The sequence below is a fragment of the Anolis sagrei genome, chromosome X, assembly GCF_037176765.1.
Source record: "Anolis sagrei isolate rAnoSag1 chromosome X, rAnoSag1.mat, whole genome shotgun sequence".
Taxonomy (NCBI): Eukaryota; Metazoa; Chordata; class Lepidosauria; order Squamata; family Dactyloidae; genus Anolis; species Anolis sagrei.
The window spans coordinates 56,201,817-56,222,369 of NC_090034.1; the positions used below are offsets into that span (position 1 = coordinate 56,201,817).

Genomic DNA, 20,553 nt, shown 5'->3' on the forward strand with positions numbered 1-20,553 from the left:
TTCTATGGCACATAATTGTCAAAAGAGCCTGAGAGCATTCAACTCATTCCTGCTCCTGGAAAGGTGTGAGCAGCCGGGGGACCCAGCGAGGAGATATCTTATGCATGTGAAAATGGTCTTGGGTGATTTTTGTCACAGACCCCACACTAATCTTGACATTTTGGGGTAGGTGACAAATGGTTACACTGTGATTTTCCAAAATGGCGATCTCCACTTGCTGGGTGGTGTGTTCATCAATAGCAGAGTGGGGTCACCCTGGAATTGGAGCTGTTTCCACTGAAGTCCAACCAAACTGGAATGGACGATGCCAGTTCTTGACTCCATCATATGATGGAGAATCATCACCATAAACCTCTTTCATCTCATCGAACATCTCCTTTGGTGTGTGGTCTTTCAAGTCAAGGAACTTGAGGACTGCTCTGTATTTCACTAGGTCCATGATCAAACCTCACACCACTTCAGTACCTGTACAATCAAGACCATTATCCGTTCTGGATTGTAAATTGGCACGTAACCTATAGAGACATGTGTATATCATTACACATGTGCAGTTTCAGCATCCTGTGATACATAGAAGTGGGTCAGGGGAAGTCTTTAATACCCTTCGTAAAATGGCGAAACCATCAGGAATTGTTTTTCAAACTTTCCCCCCTCTAAATGGTGGAATCTGTGGATATGGAGAACTGGCTGTATGTTTGTTGGGATGCATTCAAGTTGCCATTCCTTTCTTCCCTGCAGGCTTCTTTGCTGCAATGTGATCCGGCCCATGCTGAGCAACAAGGAGGGATTTCTTCTGACTTGGGACGGAAAGAACTTGAGGTTTTAAAATATTCCGGTGCAGAAAGGAGCAAAACACATGTGAGGTTTTGCTGATTTGCACAGGGCGTGTTCAGGCAAACTGGGACACAACCTATGCTAAAAAAACAAAAAAACAAAAACACCCCACAAAAATTAAAAGTTATCTCATCGCTTCTGGCTGGAAAGCTGACTCTGGGTTCGTTTGGCTTGAATGAAACCCGGGAGTGGATTACAGAGAGATTGGAAGGAGACAGAAGTGAGTCAGATGAAGCCTCTCCCTCTCTCTCTCTGGAGGAAACTTGGTATTCAGACTCAGTTGGGGGTTGCAGACCCTGAAGTCGTGTGATCAATAACAAAAGGAACCCTCGCCAATACAGATTTGTATATAGAAAAGTGAAAATATGTATATATGTATATATTTTCTGAGATAAATCCAATTCCACAAATACCTGTGACTCCCACATTCTATTTTTATATTTTAGCATGCATGTTTTTCATCCCAAAATTTAAAAAAATGAAAAAAATGTAATGTACTGCAATATCCAGCATTCCTTACTAGGGGCTTCAGGGACCTGAAAGGCATTGGAAGACCTGGAGATTCCTAGAAATCTGTAGGTACTCAAGACCAGAGGAAGTAGGCCTTAGAGTCACACTGGAGAACTTAGACATTCCCAGGGAGAATATTCTGAATTAAATCCATATAGAATCAAATCCACAAAAGTCAATGTGGCTGGATGACTAAACTGTATTTTAAACAAACAATGTTGTATTCCTGCCTCAAGTGTTGGATGAGGGAGAAATAAAATATACTGCCATTTGTGATAATAATAATAATAATAATAATAATAATAATAATAATAATTCAAGACATCACAGCCACTGCAGAGAGTAATACAATACCCATCTGTCAACCGACACAGTGCTGCCAAAGTCCTAATGCAAGCCCACACACGCCCTGATAATGAAAGGGCATTGTGCCAGCATTGCGCCAGCAGCTAAATAAATGAATCATTCTCCAACTTGGGAATCGTTTGGTAAATGGAGGCCTCGTTGCTGCTTCTCTTTAATGCCAGCCTCTTTGACAGAACCATATGGCATTCAAGCCAATGCAAAGTGCTCCAGTTATTCCATTTAGTCCTAGCATATCTGCAATTTAAAGGAATCAAGAGCAAGCGAAATGAAGCCGGCTCTCCATATTTGCGGGTTTGACTTTTACGGATGCAGTATCGTCTCTAGGAAAGTTTAGGTTCTCCAGTTCAATGTCCATTGGAAGACTTTTGGGGGACTGTTTTAAGCAAGGCCTTGCAAACCCGAATCTTTTGGAGGTCCCACGTTCATAGGGTCACCTCAGGCCAAAGCCAAATTGTAGCGGCAACCAATGCTTTTGGCGTGAGCAGAGATTTCTGCGAGTTGGTTTTAATGCTGAGGCTCAATCGCAGATAAAAATGGGACTTGGTCACAAGGGCGCGTTTCAGAAAAGTCGAGGAAGCAAAGCACCAAAGCCAAGGCTGAAGAACCAAAGCCAAGAGAATCGTTGCAGGCATCCAGTTGGGCGACACAGCTGGGCTACAAAGATGCTGACCACACAAGCCCAAACATTGGGCAACCAGAAAGATGTGGTTCGACCGGCTGAGCAGAGGAAAGAAAGGAACACAACCTGTCGCAACCTACGCAACTCCGACCCGGCAAGACATCTGGAAGAAAGGCGATCAAAGCATCTCCAAATGCTCCCGCCATTTAGTTATTTGCATACTTTCATGGGGGGGGGGGGCTTGTGTGCCAAACGCCAACCCATGTGAAGGGTGGACTTTATTTGAACTGTTCCAAGCGCAAAAGCTTTCATGGGGTTCGGAGAAAGGAAATGAAGGTTTCTTCCAACATCCTGAGCAGGCCACCTATGTTTTCCATTGTGCTGAGGTGGTCAAATCCCGCTGCACGTACTACGTATGTGATGGGCCTACTTCCATCACTCACCCTCCATCATGGGAGACCTCCCCCTTCCCCAACTTCCCCCATTCGCCCCCAGCTTAAGGCCTGGGCCAAGTGTGTCAAGGGGGAACTCCGTCCCTCCCTCCCACTCATTCTGCATTCCTGGCCAAGCTCCGCTGGGTCTGAGAAGGGCTGGGAAGATGGCTTTGAGTGCAGAGCAAAAAAAAAGGCAGATGCAGGGAAGCCTCTTGTATGGCTTCCTTACTTCTTGCTGAACTGCCTTAGCATCGTTGAATCCTAGAATTGGAAATGATCCACCCAAGGTCTGTTCTATCCATTTTGTCATGCAGGAAACACACACTCAAAACCCTCTCAACAGATGGCTATCCAAGCTTTGCTTAAAATGATCCAGAGGGGGAGACTCTATCGCACACACATTCCACCGTCAAACAGCTCTGACCCTCAGCAAGTTCTTTTGAATGTTTCGGTGACATCTCTTTTCGATGTAATTTGAATCCGTTGTTCCATTGTGTCCTTGTCTTTGGGACCAAAGAAAACATGCCTGCTCCTCCTCAATGTGGCATCTTTTCTGTACTGCTGCTGCTTCCTCTTCTCGTGTCAGAAGTAAATTGAGAATATAGTTATAATGTATGGAAAAATCATAAACAAGTTAAAAACTTGGCATTGTACTAAATGTCCTTTGACCAGAAGCTGGCCACTTGGACAGCCTCTGGTGTCACTGTAAGGAGGTCCTCTATTGTGCATGTGGCAGGGCTCAGGTTGCATTGTAGTAAGTTGTCTGGGGTTTGCTCTTCTCCACACTCGCATGTCATGGACTCCACTTTGTAGCCCCATTTCTTAAGGTTGGCTATGCATCTTGTAGTGCCAGAGCGCAGTCTGTTCAGCACCTTCCAAAACACCCAGTCTTGTGTGCCCAGGAGGGAATTTCTCATCTGGTATCAGCAACTCATTGAGGTTTCAGGTTTTAACCTTCTACTTTTGGACTCTCGCTTGCTAAGGTATTCCTGCAAGTATCTCTGTAGATCTTAGGAAGCTATTTCTTGATTTAAGGTATTGGCTTGCTGGTTAATGGGCCAGAGATGTCCTTTCCTTACAGGCTGCTACTACCCAACAGATGTCAGGTCGTGCAATACCAACTAAACAGTATCATTTCTCCAGTGGTGTGAGGTGTAGACATCTTGTGATGATGCCGCATGTCTCATTAAGGGCCACATCCACTGCTTTAATGTGGTTAGATATATTCCACACTGGGCATGCATATTCAACAGTGGGTTAGGAAAGCACAAGGACAGATGTCTTCACTGTGTCTGGTTGAGATTCCCACATTGTGCCAGACAGTTTTCATACGATATTATTTCTAGCACCTACTTTTTGCTTGACAATCAAGCAGTGCTTCTTATAAGTCACAGCATGGTCCAGAGTTATTCCCAGGTACTTTGCTGTTGCAATGCTCCAGTGGGATTCCTTTCCAGGTAATCCTCAGAACTCGAGATGCTTGTCTGTTCTTAAGCTGAAAAGCACACTTCTGTGTTTTAGATGGATTAGGAATCAGCTGATTTCCCCTGTAATAGGCAGCAAGAGCACCTAAAGCTTCGGAGAGCTTCTGTTCAACCATTTCAAAGCTCTCTGCTTGAGCGGTGATGGCACGATCGTCAGCATAGATGAAACTCTCTGTCCCTTCTGACAAAGGCTGAACATTGTGTAAATGTTAAAAATTGAAGGAGCAAGCACACTCCTCTGAGACATGCTGTTCTTAAAATGTAATTAAAATACAATAAAGCCAATTAAAAATATATTTTAAATTCACTCCCCCTCAAATAAAATCTCACTCACAATCCAGGGAGAAAGACTGGTACCATCTACACGAGAGAAGCACAGTGCGTACAAATCTATGACCCCGACACTTTAGTGTTTTGCCTTTGAAATGCACTCCCCTACAGCTGGCTTAGGGACCAGCTTACACTTCTAGTCTGTTTCCTGTCAACAAGACATGGTCTCTGAAAAAATGATGGGTTTGCAGTTTGATGGGATGTGGGGAAAGGAAGCTGCCGCTGAAAAGGAGGATGTGGATCTTTTTTTATAACAAAAAAGGGGGAAAACATGAATTGCAAAGGAAGAGGAGAAGGGGGCCTCATCGTGGCTGAAAATAAAGAGAACAAAACACACAGAAGGTGGACAAAAGCTTTCTCCGGGTAGCAAAGTTCACCAATGATTGAATATTATGACAAGGAGCTAAATATTGAAGCAACCTGTGTCCTCCAGGTTATATGTATGGAAGGAAACTATTTATTGCATGCAATGTATTTGTGCAAGCTGCCTTGAGTTGGAATGAATAAAGTAATGGATGGAACAACTGGGCAGCGAGGTCAAAAAGAGTAAAAGCTTGAGTTGTGGAATATGACACACTAGAAGCCAAAAGGTCTGTAACAATCTTTTAAAAAACCATGGAAAAGGAAAGGATTCCCCCCCCCCCCAAGAATATTTTTCTAATATCTATACACATAATAAAAGTGAATATATATATATATATGTCCACTTACACAGACAGGCTCCTACTTCCATGAATAGCTATAGCTCCCACTACTCAGGAGCTACCAAAGACCCTACCTTCAATGACATTGCAGGTTGTAGTGAGTGCCACGAACATGTCCAAGAGCCCTGCCAATATCCTCCACAAACACCATACTGCTCACCCCCAAGTGAAAGCTTTCATACAGAGACAATTTCATCCTAGATTTTCTGTTTTTCCTCCACCACAGACACCCCAGTGTTTTTTCCCCTTTCCATTGGCGTGGAATATGCATGACCCTGCTCACTGCCTCTACCATAACCCTTTCCTATTTTCTATGGAACATGGCAAACAGAGGAATTGATCAGCAATAGAACATGCTGGAGAGGTTTGGGGAGAAAGTCACCATCATTTATAGGAGTTGTTGGTACTGGGATGTATAGTTCACCAGTAATCTAAGAGCACTCTGAACTCCAGCAACAATGAACCTGGCACTAACTTGGCACAGAGAACCCCAACGACCAACAAAAAATACTAGAGGTCTTTGGGGAAAATTCACCTTGATTTGGGGGAGTTGTAGTTTACCTTCATCCAGAGAGCACTGTGAACCCAAACACTGATGGATCTGGACCAAATGTGGCACACAGACCGAATATGCCAAAATTTGATTACTGGAGGGGTTTGGGGGGAACTGACCTTCCTTTCTTGGAGACGTAGTTCACCCACAGCTAGAGAAATTGGGACCTTCAATGATGATTGACCTGGACCAAACTTGGCACACAGATCCCCCATGACTAACTTCACCTACTGGTGGAGTTTGAGGGGACTGATTCATCATAGTGGGAGTCATAGTTTACCTTACAGCCAGACAGAATCTACAGCAAACGTATCCAACATAACAAGCTTTAAGTCCTGATGGAGTTTCTTGGGGTTAACCTGGCATGTCGGTTGTAGTTAATCCACAATCTTATGCATTTTGTACAATCAAAAATTGGACTTTTTCAAATAACCCAGGCAACGCCAGGTTCCCAAGCTAGTGGAAAAATAAAGAAACCCCTGCTGTCTTTGTGGTTTTAAAGCTATAGTGCTTTGGCCTCAGAGATAGAAATGGCACCTGGATGAAGCTGTTGAGTGTGATGCCAGGAAAATGCAAGGAAAAAAAACCTAAAAGATGATCACTCCCTTGAAATATCTCAAGGGCTGCCCAGAGAAGAGGGGAAGGACCAGAGCTAAGTGTCTGATGGCCACAGGATAGTAGATCTCGATTCAACATTCAAAGAAGTTTCTTGAGAGTAAGAGAGGCTTGGCAATGGGATCAATGACCCTAGAGGTGAGTGGGGTTTCCTCTTCATTGGGGAGGCTTTTACCTGGAGATGCTGCATTAGACATTTTTTCACAAGATGTTTTATTGGAAACATGTAAATATTCTGCAGATGTGTTACGCGTCTTCCCAAGGAGGAATCTCAACATGAACCAATGAAAATTTGAGAACAGTTTTTGACTTAACAAGGGACTCATGAGTGCTATTCAGCTAGCTTATCAGCCTTTGCCACTGCCGCCTCAATGGGTCCAACCATGTAGAAAGCCTGTTTGAGGAGATGTTTATACTCTCCTGTCAAGATCTGCTGGACTCCTTTAATGGTTTCCTTCAGCGGTACCAGTTTCCCTGCATAGCCAGTGAAGACCTCAGCTACCTGGAAGGGCTGGGACAAAAATTTCTGTAACTTACATGCACATGCCACAGTCAATTTATCCTCTACAGATAGCTCATCCATACCCAAAATAGCAATGATGTCCTGGAGAGACTCATAGTCCTGCAAAATCTTTTGCACTCCACGGGCCACATCATAATGTTCCTGCACCACAGTATTGGGATCCAAGATAAGGGAGGTGGAGTCTAGACGATCTACAGCTGGATAAATGCCCAGTTAAGCAATGGCACACAATAGCACAGTGGTGGTGTCCAAGTGGGCAAATGTGGTCGAAGGGACTGGATCAGTCAAGTCATCAGCTGGTACATAGATGGCCAGCACTGAGGTGATAGAGCCCTTCTGAGTTGTTGTGATCCTCTCTTGCATGGTACCCATATCAATTGCCAGAGTAGGCTGGTATCCCACAGCTCAGGAAATTCTGTCCAGCCTGTGTGCATTGGAAGATATTATCAATGAAAATAATACATCCTGGCCCTCCTGGTCTCTGAAATATTCAGCCACAGTCAACCCAGTTAAAACAATCCTAGCACAAGCACCAAGTGGCTCATTCATCTGTCCACAAACAAGAATGACCTTGGATGTAGTGTCCTTCAGGTTCATGACTCCAGATTCAATCATTTCATAGTCCAAGTCGTTTCCTTTACGGGTTCTCTCCTCAACACCAGCAAACACCAAGTAGACACCACATGCTTTATCAACATTGTTGATAAGCACCATGATCAATACTGTGTTGTCTACACCAGCACTACCAAACAGGCCAATTTTACCACCTTTGGCATAAGATGCAAGGAGACCCACAACTTTTAGTTGTGTTATCTCAACAAAGGCTGGTGCTACCAAGTCTTTGGTATCACCCATAGCAACGGTATGAACAGTGTTCTCACCTATGTGCTGTGATACCTCCAGGACCAGCTGTGTGTCTCTGCCTTGCACTTCCAAAGCCTCATCAAACTGGACATCCACCGCAGCACCAATGAGGGCAATAATGTGTCTGTAGCCCTCCAGATTTAGCTGTAGGTGCTGTTTGTGCAGCATAGTCTCGGCAGGCCTTGGTGGTGGAGGTGATGGTCCCGCTGCGAAGCTGGAGCAGCGTGAAGTGGCCTTGTCCTGATCTACACTTCGCGCAGGAGGGAGGTGGCCAAGATGGTGCAGCAGAGACCAACAAGGCTCAACATGGCAGGCACCAGCAGACTGAGAGTGGAGCTGCAGTGCCAGCCTCGATTAACTCCCCTTGCATTAGTTTCACCTTGTCTCCTATGCTATGCTAATAATATAATATAATGTAATATAATATATTGTATATATATATATTTATAATATTATAATGTAATACAATATAATACTAATATATTATAATCATATATTTTATATTGCATATAATATTACTAATAATATTACAATATAATGGTATAGTACAATATAGTAATATATAATATTGTACTATGCTAATAATATAATATATTGTGTGTATATATATCTTGTAAGCCCCTCTGAGTCCCCTTCGGAGTGAGAAGGGCGACATATAAATGTTGTAAATAAATAAATAGACTAGATGGCCTCTAAGGAGCCTTCTAACTCTATGCTTTGGCAATTCTATGAGTCTAAAGCAGTGGTTCCCAACTTGTGGGCCGCAAGAACAAAAATCCAGTCCACGAACCTACTTTCTCTTTATTTATTTTATTTTATTTTATTTTATTTCTGCTTCTTTTCGCAGAACTGACCAGGCCCGCCCCTTTTGGTACTAATGTTGGAGTGTGGTCCTGGTCGAAGTGGTCCCTGGTCAAAGTGGTCCCTGGTCAAAAAGAGATTGGGAACCACTGGTGTAAGGTATGCATCAATATTTAACGTTGCATATTACAGTGCTAGATTTTGCCCCGTTTTAACCTGACAGTTGTGTTTAGGTCCCATTTTCTCCTACCCTCAAAGCACCAAATCCTGTCTGATCTTGGAGGTTAAGCAGAGACAGCCCTGGTTGGTGCTTGGATGGAAGAGTGCCCATGACAACCAACAACTCTATGTCAGGAGGAGGAACTGGAAAATCACCTCTGAGTCGTCCTTGCTTAAGAAAACCCATTGAAATTCATGGCGCCGCCAAAAACAACAAGCGATGTGATGGCACTCAATGTAGTCTGATCTTGGATGCCAATAGTCAGCCCAGGTTGGGGCTTGGATTGGAGAGCACCAACGACGACCAATAGCTCTTTTCCAGGAGGAGGAACTAGAAAAACATCTCTGAGTTGTCCTTGCTTAAGGAAACCTACTGAAATTCATGGCGTCGACGTCAGCTGACAGGTGGTTTGAAGGCTGTGTTGTAATCTTCCATCTATGTCTGTTAATATATGTGTTGCAACCATGTTCTGTTTTTGCTTGTGCAGTTTGACTCCGCCATACCCTGCCTTGAGTAGAGGCAGGATAATAATAAATAATACTACTAATAATTTAATAATAATAATAATAATAAGGTGAAGACTGCTGGATTGTGGTTTTTCGAGCTCAACCAGCACAAGCCTCGGTTCAGAGGCCAATGCTTTCCCCTCCCATGGGATCAGCAGGGCGGATGAAATGTACGGCAACAGTTGGGGAACAGTAGAATTAATTAGGCGGAGCCTTCTTCATCTATGAAAAGGATTCGATAATGGCCTGATTAATAATTAATAGCCTGCACTCTGGGAAAGGCAGCCACATAGTGCTTGCCTGTTTGCTTCTAGCAAGCAAAAATAGCTCTGCATAAGGAAGAGTGGGCATACTTTTAGTAGTTGTTGATGCCATAAAACAGGGTTCAAAACTTTTAAGCTGAGGGCTGGTTCACGGTCTCGCAGAGTATACTTTGAAGAAAAGCAAACGAATTCCTACGCACACTACCTACCTTCTTGTAGCGCAAAAAAAACCCCCAACAACTAAAAAGTACATTATTTTAAAATGAAGAACAATGTCAACCAACATAAACAAACCAGTATTTCACTGGGAAATGTGGGCCTGCTTTTGGATGATGAGAGGGTCAAGTTAATTAGGATTGTTGTTGTTGGGTGCCGGCAATTGGTTTCAGACTCAGGAAGACCCTAAGTCTAAAGTTTAGGGCAGGGGGTGGAGGGCTGTAGCCAGACTGTGGGCCGTACTTTGGGGACCCATCTATCTTCTATTTGAAAATATGTATGTGTGTATGTGGCTGGGATGTCCACTTACACAGAGAAGTTCCCACCTCCACAAAGAGCTCTAGCTCCCACTTTGCAGGAGACACCAATGGCCCTCCCTCCAATGACATTGCAGGTTATAGCAAGTGCTATGAACATGTCCAAGGACCCTGCCATTGTCCTCCACAAACACCATACTGCCCACCACCCAAGTGAAGGCTTTCATATGGGGACAACTTCATCCTAGATTTGACGGGTTTCCTCCAACACAGACATCGCATTGTTTCTTACTCTTTCCAATGGTATGACATTTGCATGATCCCGCCCACTGCCTTTTTCTGATTCTTTTCTATTGCACACAGCAAACAGAGGAATTGGTCAGCAAATTAACATACTAGAGAGATTTGGGGAGAATTCACCATTTCTAGGAGTTGTAGGTACTGGGATGTATAGTTCACCTGCAATCTCCACCAATGATGGACCTGAAACTAACTTGGCACACAGAACCCACATGACCAACAAAAAATATTGGAGGTCTTTGGGGGGATTTATAGGAGTCGTAGTTCACCTGCATCCAGAGTGCACTATGAACCCAAACAACAATGGATCTGGACCAAACTTGTCATGCATACCTGATATGCCCAAATTTGGAATACTGGTGGGTTTTAAGGGGAATTAGCCTGGAGTTGTAGGTACTGGGATTTATAGTTCACCTGCAATCAATGAGTACTCTGAACTCCACCAAAGATGGAGTTGGACCAAACTTGGCACACAGAGCCCTCATGACCAGCAAAAAAAACATGGAGGTCTTTGGGGAAAATTCACCTTGATTTGGGGGAGTTGGAGTTCACCTACATCCAGAGAACACTGTGAACCCAAAGACTGATGGATCTGGAGCAAACCTGACACACATAACTGATCTGCCGAAATTTGAATACTGGGGGCGGGGGGGGGGGGGGGTTGTGGGGAACTAACCTTCCTTTATGGGAGTTGCAGTTCACCCACAACCAGAGAAACGGTGACCTCCACTGTTGATGGACCTGGACTAAACTTGGCACACATAACCCCCACAACTAACTCAACCTACTGGAGGGGTTGGAGGGGACTGACTCACCATAGTGGGATTTGTCGTTTACCCTACAGCCAGAGAGCACACTGAATCCCACCGATGATGGCCAACATAACAAACTTTAAGTACTGATTGAGTTTCTCAGGATTAACCTGGCATGATATCAGTTGTAATTCACCCATAACCTTATGCATTTTGTACAATCAAAAACTGACTTTCTCAAATAACCTGGGTAATGTCAGGTAACCAAGCTAATAAAAGAAAAAAGTAGGTATGTTAAAAATGACCAGGGGAGAAATCTAAAGGGAAAAGGGAACAACACAGGATTATCTACGGATCTCAGAAGTGGACTGATGTCCAGGTTAAAATAAAGTCTCGAGTCTTGGAGCCTGCTGTCGAGGGCCACAAGGCAACTTCCTCAGAGGAAAAGAAGTGCCCAGATGCCATGTTTGTTACCAAGGATGCTTACCACAAGACAGAATGCACTGGGAGGTTTTTACCAACTATTGAGGCCTACCAGGTAAGGGGCTCTCTGGATGCCACACAAATATGGCCCAGAGGAGAGGAAAACAACCAGCAAAATCCATGCTTCCTGTTTGGTCAGAAGGAACATGCTCGGCAAGGGCCAGGATGGGTCAGTGTGATTCAGGACACAGCAGGTTAAGCCTGTTTGAAAACACACACACACAGCAATGTGGTATGAGGTTTCCCTGATTGCATTGCTTCTCTCAAGAGCTCGCACAGGTCCACTGTTCATTTTTCTGCCCATGGGATTCAGGGCAAAGGCTACCCAATGTAACCCGCAGACAACGACCGGAAACCCATTACTGGCTTGGAAAACATGGATTTTTTAAAAAGCAGCGTAGTAGCACAAAGCAACTTGAACGGAGCATCGCTGCTCAGATAAATGGCCTTACAAGTGGGTCCTCTGGCATCCCCCAGGGTTTGGTTCCAGGATAGAAGTATCATATCATAATACACACAAAAATATTGTCCCTAAAATGGAAAACTCAAAGTTCACTTGTTGCAATGAAAAAAAATTAAATATTTTCAAGCTATGGATAGCTGAATCGCACTTATGGAAGGCTGACTGTACAGCAGTGAGTCGGGAGAAGACCTGGATCTGGACCAAACTTGGTACATAGAACCCCCATGTCTAACTCAACCTACTGGAGGGGTTTGAGGGGACTGATTCACCATAGTAGGAGTTGTAGATTACCCTACAGCCAGAGAGTACACAGAACCCCACTTTTTTTCTGTGTCAGGAGCAACTTGAGAAACTGCAAGTCACTTCTGGTGTGAGAGAATTGGCATTCTGCAAGGACATTGCCCAGGGGACGCCCAGATGTTTTACCATCCTTGTGGGAGGCTTCTCTCATGTCCGAGCATGGGGAGTTGGAGCTGACAGAGGGAACTCATCCATGCTCCCACTGATGATGCATCGAGAGCAAACATGCTCAACATAGCAAACTTTAAATACTGATGGAGTCTCTTGAGGTTAACCTGACAAGATGTCAATTGTACTTAATCCACAATCTTATACATTTTGTACAATTTAAAAAATGACTTTTTCAAATAACTCGGGCAATGCTGGGTACCCAAGTTAATGATGATGATGATGATGTCCCTAAGCTCCAAAACATGCCATGACATCACAAGAGTTCTGCCTATGAGTAACAAGGGAAAGAGCAGCTTGCCGAATGCTGATTATGAAGCCTGACCTATTCTCAGCGTGACCCTTTAACATCCTTTGCATTAAGTTCTCTCTCAGAGAACTCAAAAGGTCAAGCGGTGACCACAGAGTCTGGTGAAAGTGGATCTAGAATGCAGCAAGGAAGGATACATCTAGCCATGAAAAAGTTCTTGCATTTCCTATCCTATATTTTAGGCTGAAGGATGCGTTTTTCGGTGAACCTTTTCCATATAGCTTCACCGGGGGGGGGGGGGGGGGATGTATACCAGGCCAACAGTATCTACCAGCTTTTGGTTCTATCTGTATAGATACCCAAATCCGTGGAGATGTCCCTTACACCAGTGGTTCTCAATCTGTGGTCCATGGACCACCAGCGGTTTGCAAGAACGAAAATATGATCTGCGGCCTCACCATTACTACACCGTTGCCTCGAAATCATGTGGCAACGAGAGCGACTGGTCTTGCAAAACTTTTATAGTGCCGAGGCAATAGGGATGTTGGAGGGGAGAGGCTGACTACCCATGAAAGATTGCTATTTCCACATCAGCTCTACATTTTTAAATATGGTTTTCTGTGGGTGAGCAGAGAGCAACTACTGGATGGCATATGTTCTGTATCGGAAACTAGAGTTGATGTGTTCAATGCACCCCAAATAACCAAACCAAATCTAAAGTTGACCAAAAACGGATTTGTAACCCTTTCGGTAATGATGTTGGAGAGTGGTCCCTGGTCAAAGTGGTCCCATGTCAAAAAAAGGTTGGGAACCACTGCCTTTCACAAAGAAGAAAATTAACAAACGTTCTGGGTCTCCTCTCTTTGAAAATGAGCATGCTCTCCAAAGGATCTCATGTAATGGGTGTTTGTATACAGCTAAAGGCAAATGCAGGATCACGTTGCCTAGCTGACTGTGTTGTCGTGGTTCGTTATGGCGTAATTATGTACGAAAGAAGCCCTTTCAAAGAAACAGGCCAAAGGCTGTGGGGAGAGTTTGTACATTCCTTTGCAAGCTCTTTGGGAGAAACTTGGCACTGCCTCCCGCCCTGTATTATATATATATATATATATATATAGAGAGAGAGAGAGAGAGAGAGAGAGAGAGAGAGGGAGAGATCAGCGTCATTTCCAGCACATGTTAGGGATTTGAGCGCCAAGCTTCCAAAGGAAGGTGTGGGCAGGCGTTCCAGTTTCTCCAGATGAAGGAGAAGAGCCAAGAAATAGAGCTTCTTCTTGTGTTTCCCGGAGTAAATCAAGTGCAAATGGGTAAAAATTCCAAGCCTTTCCATTTATTTTCTTGTAACATTCCTCTATGGGACAACTAAAGCTTTTTTTTTTCCTTCCGGCTTATTGCCTTCAGACTGACTGAACGATGACAAATTCCGTTCCCATTCGATATAAAAGTCTCTGATCAATCATACCAGGAGCTAACAGAAAGATACCTTGGGATGCACAAAACTAGTCTGGATCTTCAAAAACAAAACATGGAAAGAAAGAAACCCCAGGATCCCATAGCTAGCCTTGAGCCACGGCAGCTACAGTAAAAATGCATTCATTCTACAATGGAGATTGTTTTCAAGTGGCACCAGACTACATCCCCCAATATCCCCAACTAGACAGGGATAATGGGTATTGCAGACTAACACTGCCACATGGAAGAGACTGTTGCCCAGAACTTCCAATTCCCAATGGCTTCTTTTTTTGAACGTAAACGGTTTTGTGGTATGAACAAGAACCAATTTGGTTGCATATTGGAACATCGATTTATTTTACAGGTGTGAGTGAGACCCAAGGTGGCCCATAGACGGTATTCCAAACCATCCAAAGAAGTACACTCTGCCACGCTCCAAAGCCAATGGTTAAATTCTTGGATACAGAATCCATAGAGCAGTGTTTCTCAACCTGGTGGTCAGGACACCTGGGGGGGGTCCTGAGGGGATTTCAGAGGGCTCACCAAAGACAAGTAAAACATATGTTTCTGATGTTCTTAGGAACCCCTTGGGCAGAGAAGGCTAAAGATCTCTCTGCCTGTCCTTCCCTTCCTTTTTGGAAACAGACAGCAAATCCTCCCACCAAAAGCCCTCCTCTGCTGTGATTGGCCGGCCTCTCAGCCAAGGGTAGGGATGTTTCTGAGACTTCAAGCAGAGAGGGAAGAGCAGGCATGATCTGCACGTGGCAGTGTGGTGTGCATGTGCGGGTGAGGCAGAGTGTGCGAGGCTGGAGGGACTCTCTTCAAGGCAGGGGGGTTCTGTGCGGGAAGTTTGGCCCAATTCTATCGTTGGTACTCTTTGATTGTAGGTAAACTATAAATCCCAGCAACTACAACCCCCAAATATCAAGGTCTATTATCCTCCAAACTCTGCCAGTGTTCACATTTGGACATATTGAGTATTTGTGCCAAGTTTAGTAAAAATCTATCATTGTTTGAGTCCACATTGCTCTCTGGATGTAGGTCAAGTACAACTCCAAAACGCAAGGTCAATGCCCACCAAACCCTTCCAGTATTTTCTGTTGGTCATAGGAGTTTGGTTCAATTCCATTGTTGGTAGAGTTAAGAATGCTATTTAATTGTAGGTTAACTACAAATCCCACCAACTACAACTCCCAAATGACAAAATCAACCCCCCCCCCCCCCCCCCGGCTCACAAGTATTCAAATTTGGGCGTATAGGATATTTGTGCCAAATTTAGTCCAGTGAATAAAAATACATCCTGCATATCAGATATTTACATTACGATTCATAACTGTAGCAATATTGCAGTTATGAAGTAGCAACAAAAAGAATTTTATGGTTGGGGGTCACCACAACATGAAGAATGGTATTAAGGGGTTGCGGCATTGGGAAGCTTGAGAAATACTGCCGTAGAGATTTTCTCGCTTTGATTCCTGGAGGAAAGGAAGGCTTTAGAGATTCCTTGCCAACTTCTTCCATAGAAGTCTGGAAGAGTTGGAAAGGACCCCCAAGGGCCATCCAGTCCAAGCCATTTCTGCCAGATAGGAATGACCCAATCCGAGCCCTCACGACAGAGGGCCATCTAACAGCAAACCCCTTCGAAGAAATCTTACTGAGAAAAACCTGCAACAGGTTCATTGTATGTCAGAAAGGCCTCATGACAAAACAACAAAGCGTGGAGGGCTTCAAACAAAAGGAAAAAGGAGTTTCCCCTTCCAGGTTTTGACCAGCAAAGGGTGGGGAGACAGGAAAGGCCTTTGTTGCATAACGTCCTCCTTGCATCAGGAAACTGACAGCTGGGAGATGGGGGCAAATCTGATAAGAGATGGGACTATATCTGCACCTTCAAAAGAACAAACCAAGCCCAAGCCTTGGAAAAGTTTCCCTGGTAAACAAAAAGTCACAACTAATAATTGTAATCTATATCCATAATAAAAGTGAATATGTATGTATGTATGTATGTATGTGTATGTGTGCGGCTGGGGTGGCCACTTCCACAGACAGACTCACACTTCCACAAATAACCATAGTTCCCACCACTCAGGAGACACCTATGGCCCTCCCTCCAATAACATTGCAGGTTATAGACAGTGCCATGAACATGTCCAAGAGCCCTGCCAATGTTCTCCACAAACAGCACACTGCCCACCACCCAAGTGCAGGCTTTCATACGGGGACAATTTCATCCTAGATTTTCTGTTTTTTCCTCCACCACAGACATCCCAGTGTTTCTGACTCTCTCCATTGGTGTGGAATTTGCATGACTCCACCCACTGTCTCTCCCATAACCATTTCCTATTCTTTTCTGTGGCACACAGCAAACACAGGAATTGATCAGCAACTGAACATACTAGAGAGGTTTGTGGAGAGTTCATCATGATTTATAGGAGTTGTAGATACTGAGATGTATGGTTCACCTACAATCTAAGAACATGCTGAATTCCACCAACAATTGACCTGGAACTCACTTGGCACACAGAACTCCCATGACCAACAAAAAAGACTGGATGTCTTTGGGGAAAATTAATCTTGATTTGCGGGAGTTGCAGTTCACCTACATCCAGAGAGTACTGTGAACCCAAACAACAATGGATCTGGACCAAACTTGGCACACGTACTTGATATGCTAAAATTTGTCTACTGTAGAAGTTTTGGGGGAACTGATTTTCCTTTCTGGGAGTTGCAGTTCACCCACAACCAGAGAAATGGTGACCTCCACTGTTGATGGATCTGGACCAAATTTGGCACACAGATTTGGCATGACTAACTCAACCTACTGGAGGGGTTTGAGGGGACTGACTCACCATAGTGGGAGTTGTAGTTTACCTTACAGCCAGAGAACATATTGAACCCCACCGATGATGCATATAGAGAAAACTTGCCCAACATAGCAAACTTTTAAGTACTCAGGGTTAACCTGGTACTTGGGGTACCTTCTGACCTGTCCAGTATTATATAGTAGTTGGCAAGGAATCCCTAAAGCCATTTGGTCCATAGGGATCAAACACAGGTAATATCTCTGGATTCCGTACCCAACAATTCAACTAGCGTTGCAAAGTCTCATTTTTCGGAGGTATGACTGGCCATCTGTCGGGAGGGCTTAGATTGTGTCAAACAGGGTTGGACTGGATGGCCCCTGCGGCCTCATCCAAACCAATATGCCTAAGTTGGACTCCAATGAGCTCCCAAAGAAACTCCACTCTTTTTTGGTTTTCCTCAGACAAGGGAATGTAGAACGACTACAAAAGGGGGGACAGATGGTTTGCACACGCATCCAGCACTGGGATTTAATGCTGACTGCTGCAGGGGAAAGATTGAGGTGCTGAGAGAACAATAAGGAACCATCTGCTGGGTCAAGAGGCCTCATCAGATATCCATGCTGCAAGAGGAGAGGAAGAGAAGGCGGAGAAACGTAGAGCAAGGATGTTTCTGGGACTTTATAAGGCAGTTTCTTCCTCTTCTTTCTTGAGAATACGGAATCTCATAGGGGCTTTTCTCCCATCAACCTCTTCAGTGGAGACTTGTGCACAGAGAGCTCACCATTGCCTTTCTGAGCACAGTCATATCTCCACACTTGCTGAATTTTAGAGGCACAGGACTCCACATGAAAGTAAAGAGAGCACACTGAATCCCACCAATGATGCAGTCAGAGCAAACTTGCCCAATATGACAAACTTTAATTACTGGTGGATTTTCAGGGGGTTAGCCTGGCACGACGTGAGTTCTAGTTCACCTACAACCTTATCCATTTTGTTAAATTAAAAACTGACTTTTTTCAAATAACTCAGGCAATGCCGGGTACCCAAGCTAGTAGTACAGGGTTTCTCAACCTTCCTAATGCCGCGACCCCTTAATACAGTTCCTCATGTTGTGGTGACCCCAACCATAAAATTATTTCCGTTGCTAATTCACAACTGTAATTTTGCTACTGTTATGAATTGTAATGTAAATATCTGATATGCAGGATGTATTTTCATTCACTGGACCAAGTTTGGTGCAAATGCCCGAAACACTCAAATTTGAATACTGGTGGGGTTGATTTTGTCATCTGGGAGTTGCAGTTGCTGGGATTAGTTGCTAGTTAACCTACAATCAAAGAGCATTCCAACAATGGAATTGAGCCAAATTTGGCACACAGAACTCCCCTGACTAACAGAAAACACGAGAAGGGTTTGGTGGGCACTGACCTTGAGTTTTGGAGTTGTAATTCATCTACATCCAGAGAGCAATGTGGACTCAAACAATGATGCATCTGGACCACACCTCGCACAAATACCCCCAAATGTGAACACTGGTGGAGTTTGGGGAAAATAGACCTCGACATTTGGGAGTTGTAGTTGTTGGGATTTATAGTTCACCTACAATCAAAGAGCAGTCTGAACCCCACAAATGACAGAATTGGGCCAAATTTCCTACACAGAACCTCCATGCCTTGAAGGGATTTGCTGGCACAAGCCTTCCTCCAGCCTTACAAGCTCTCCCTCACCCACACATACGTACCACGCTGCCATGTGCCAAGCATGCCTGCTCTCCCCTCCTCCACTTGGAGTCTGAGAGGTAGGCCAATCAAAGTGGAGAAGGGTTTTTGGTGGAAGCATTCGCTGTCTGTTTCCAAAAAGGAAGGGAAGGACAGGCAGAGAGATCTTCAGCCATCTCTGCTAAAGGGATTTGTTAGACCGTCAAAAAATATGTTTTCTGATGGTCTTTGGTGACACCTCTGAAACCCCCTTGCGATCCCTCTGTTGAGAAACACTGTAGTAATACATAAGTGTAAAGAAACACGTCCTAATCTTGTTTCAACAGTAAACATTATATGAAACTTATATATACATAGTATGACTCTTGTAAGTGGTTAACTTCCAGCTTGTTAGTAAAACTGAATGACTACGTCGCAAAAGGATGCAGGCCGAAAAAGTGTGTTGTCAACGAGCAAAGTTTGAAAGCTCTGACCTAGAGATATCTAAAGAGGTGTTCCATCTAGAAATCTCTAGGTCTCACAACACGATGGGAAGAAGGTGACCATAGAATCGCACTGGAGGATGATAAATAGGAGAAGGCTGTGCCACTTCATTAAAGGCCTAGCTATAAATATATTTTGCATCTGATGTTGGCGTTGATCAATGCAGGCACCTCATCATCACTCCCCTGCAATGACAACACAGTTCAAAGGATGCGAGATGGAATGTCTTTGTTAGGGAACAGATGCCAAATGGAAATCGCTGCTGAGTTTTAGCTGTTGGCGCACGGTGGGAGATCAGTGTCGAAAGTCAGGTAAATATGTGCAAAAACACAAAAGGGCCGCAAGAAATAGGGCAAGGTGGTTGCCGTTCCCTCTCACTGTGCTCCCAAACCGCAAAACCAGCCAGCAGAAATTAAGAGGAACGAAAATAAAGGAAGTATCACTTTCATCCTTGCATTTGGAATAAGCACCCCCCCCCCCCCAATTGTAGAGCTTGAAAGGCAATATTTTTGGGGGTGGTAAATCCAATAATTTGTCTTGTATGGATTTTAAATCCCAGAATTGGGATTGTAAACCTCAGAATTAGGATTGTAAACCCCAGAATTGGGATTGTATGGATTGTAAACCCCAGAGTTTAGATTATAAATCCCAGAATATGGACTGTATGAGTTGCAAGTTCAAGAATTTGGATTGTAAATCCCAGAATTTGCATAGTATGGACTGCAAATCCCAGAATTTGAATTATATGGATTGTACATCCCAGAATTTAAATTGTATGAATTATAAATCCCAGAATTCAGGTTGCATGGATTGTAAATCCCAGAATTTATATTGTAAATCCCAGAATATGGATTATAATTAGCAGCATTTGGATTGTAAACCCCAGAATTCCTCTGTTCCCAACCAGAAGAGCCCACATATCACAAACAAAGCTGCCATGGCTGTCCTCCTGGGGAAAACATTGATTTTGGGAAGTTTACAAACAATGGAGGGGGCTCTCATTCAGCATTTTGGGAAAATGAATTATGCCTCCAGAACAGCCAAGAAAGGCCAGCCTGTAAAGAAGAGGTAGGGTTTCTCCAACCCTCTCAATGTGGTTGGACTACAACTCCCAGCAGCCACTAGTTGATGGTAAGGAAGGCTGGGAGCTGTAGTACAGCACATCACTGAACTACACTTTCCTGAAAGTTTTTCAGTAGTATGTTATCATGTCCACTTTGACTTTGGGCAAAGTCAACGTGATGATCTCACGGTTTTTCTCGCTGTGAAATTTCATCTGCGGAA

The 20,553-nt window shown here is 44.1% G+C and overlaps 1 protein-coding gene and 1 pseudogene across 2 annotated transcripts in view; both read right to left on the reverse strand.

The window, feature by feature from the left end:
- Positions 1-20,553, reverse strand: part of SH3GL1 (SH3 domain containing GRB2 like 1, endophilin A2) — a 44,271-nt gene that overhangs the window by 18,124 nt on the left and 5,594 nt on the right. The window lies entirely within an intron of this gene.
- On the reverse strand, positions 6,704-8,012 carry LOC132780474 (ATP synthase subunit beta, mitochondrial pseudogene; annotated as a pseudogene).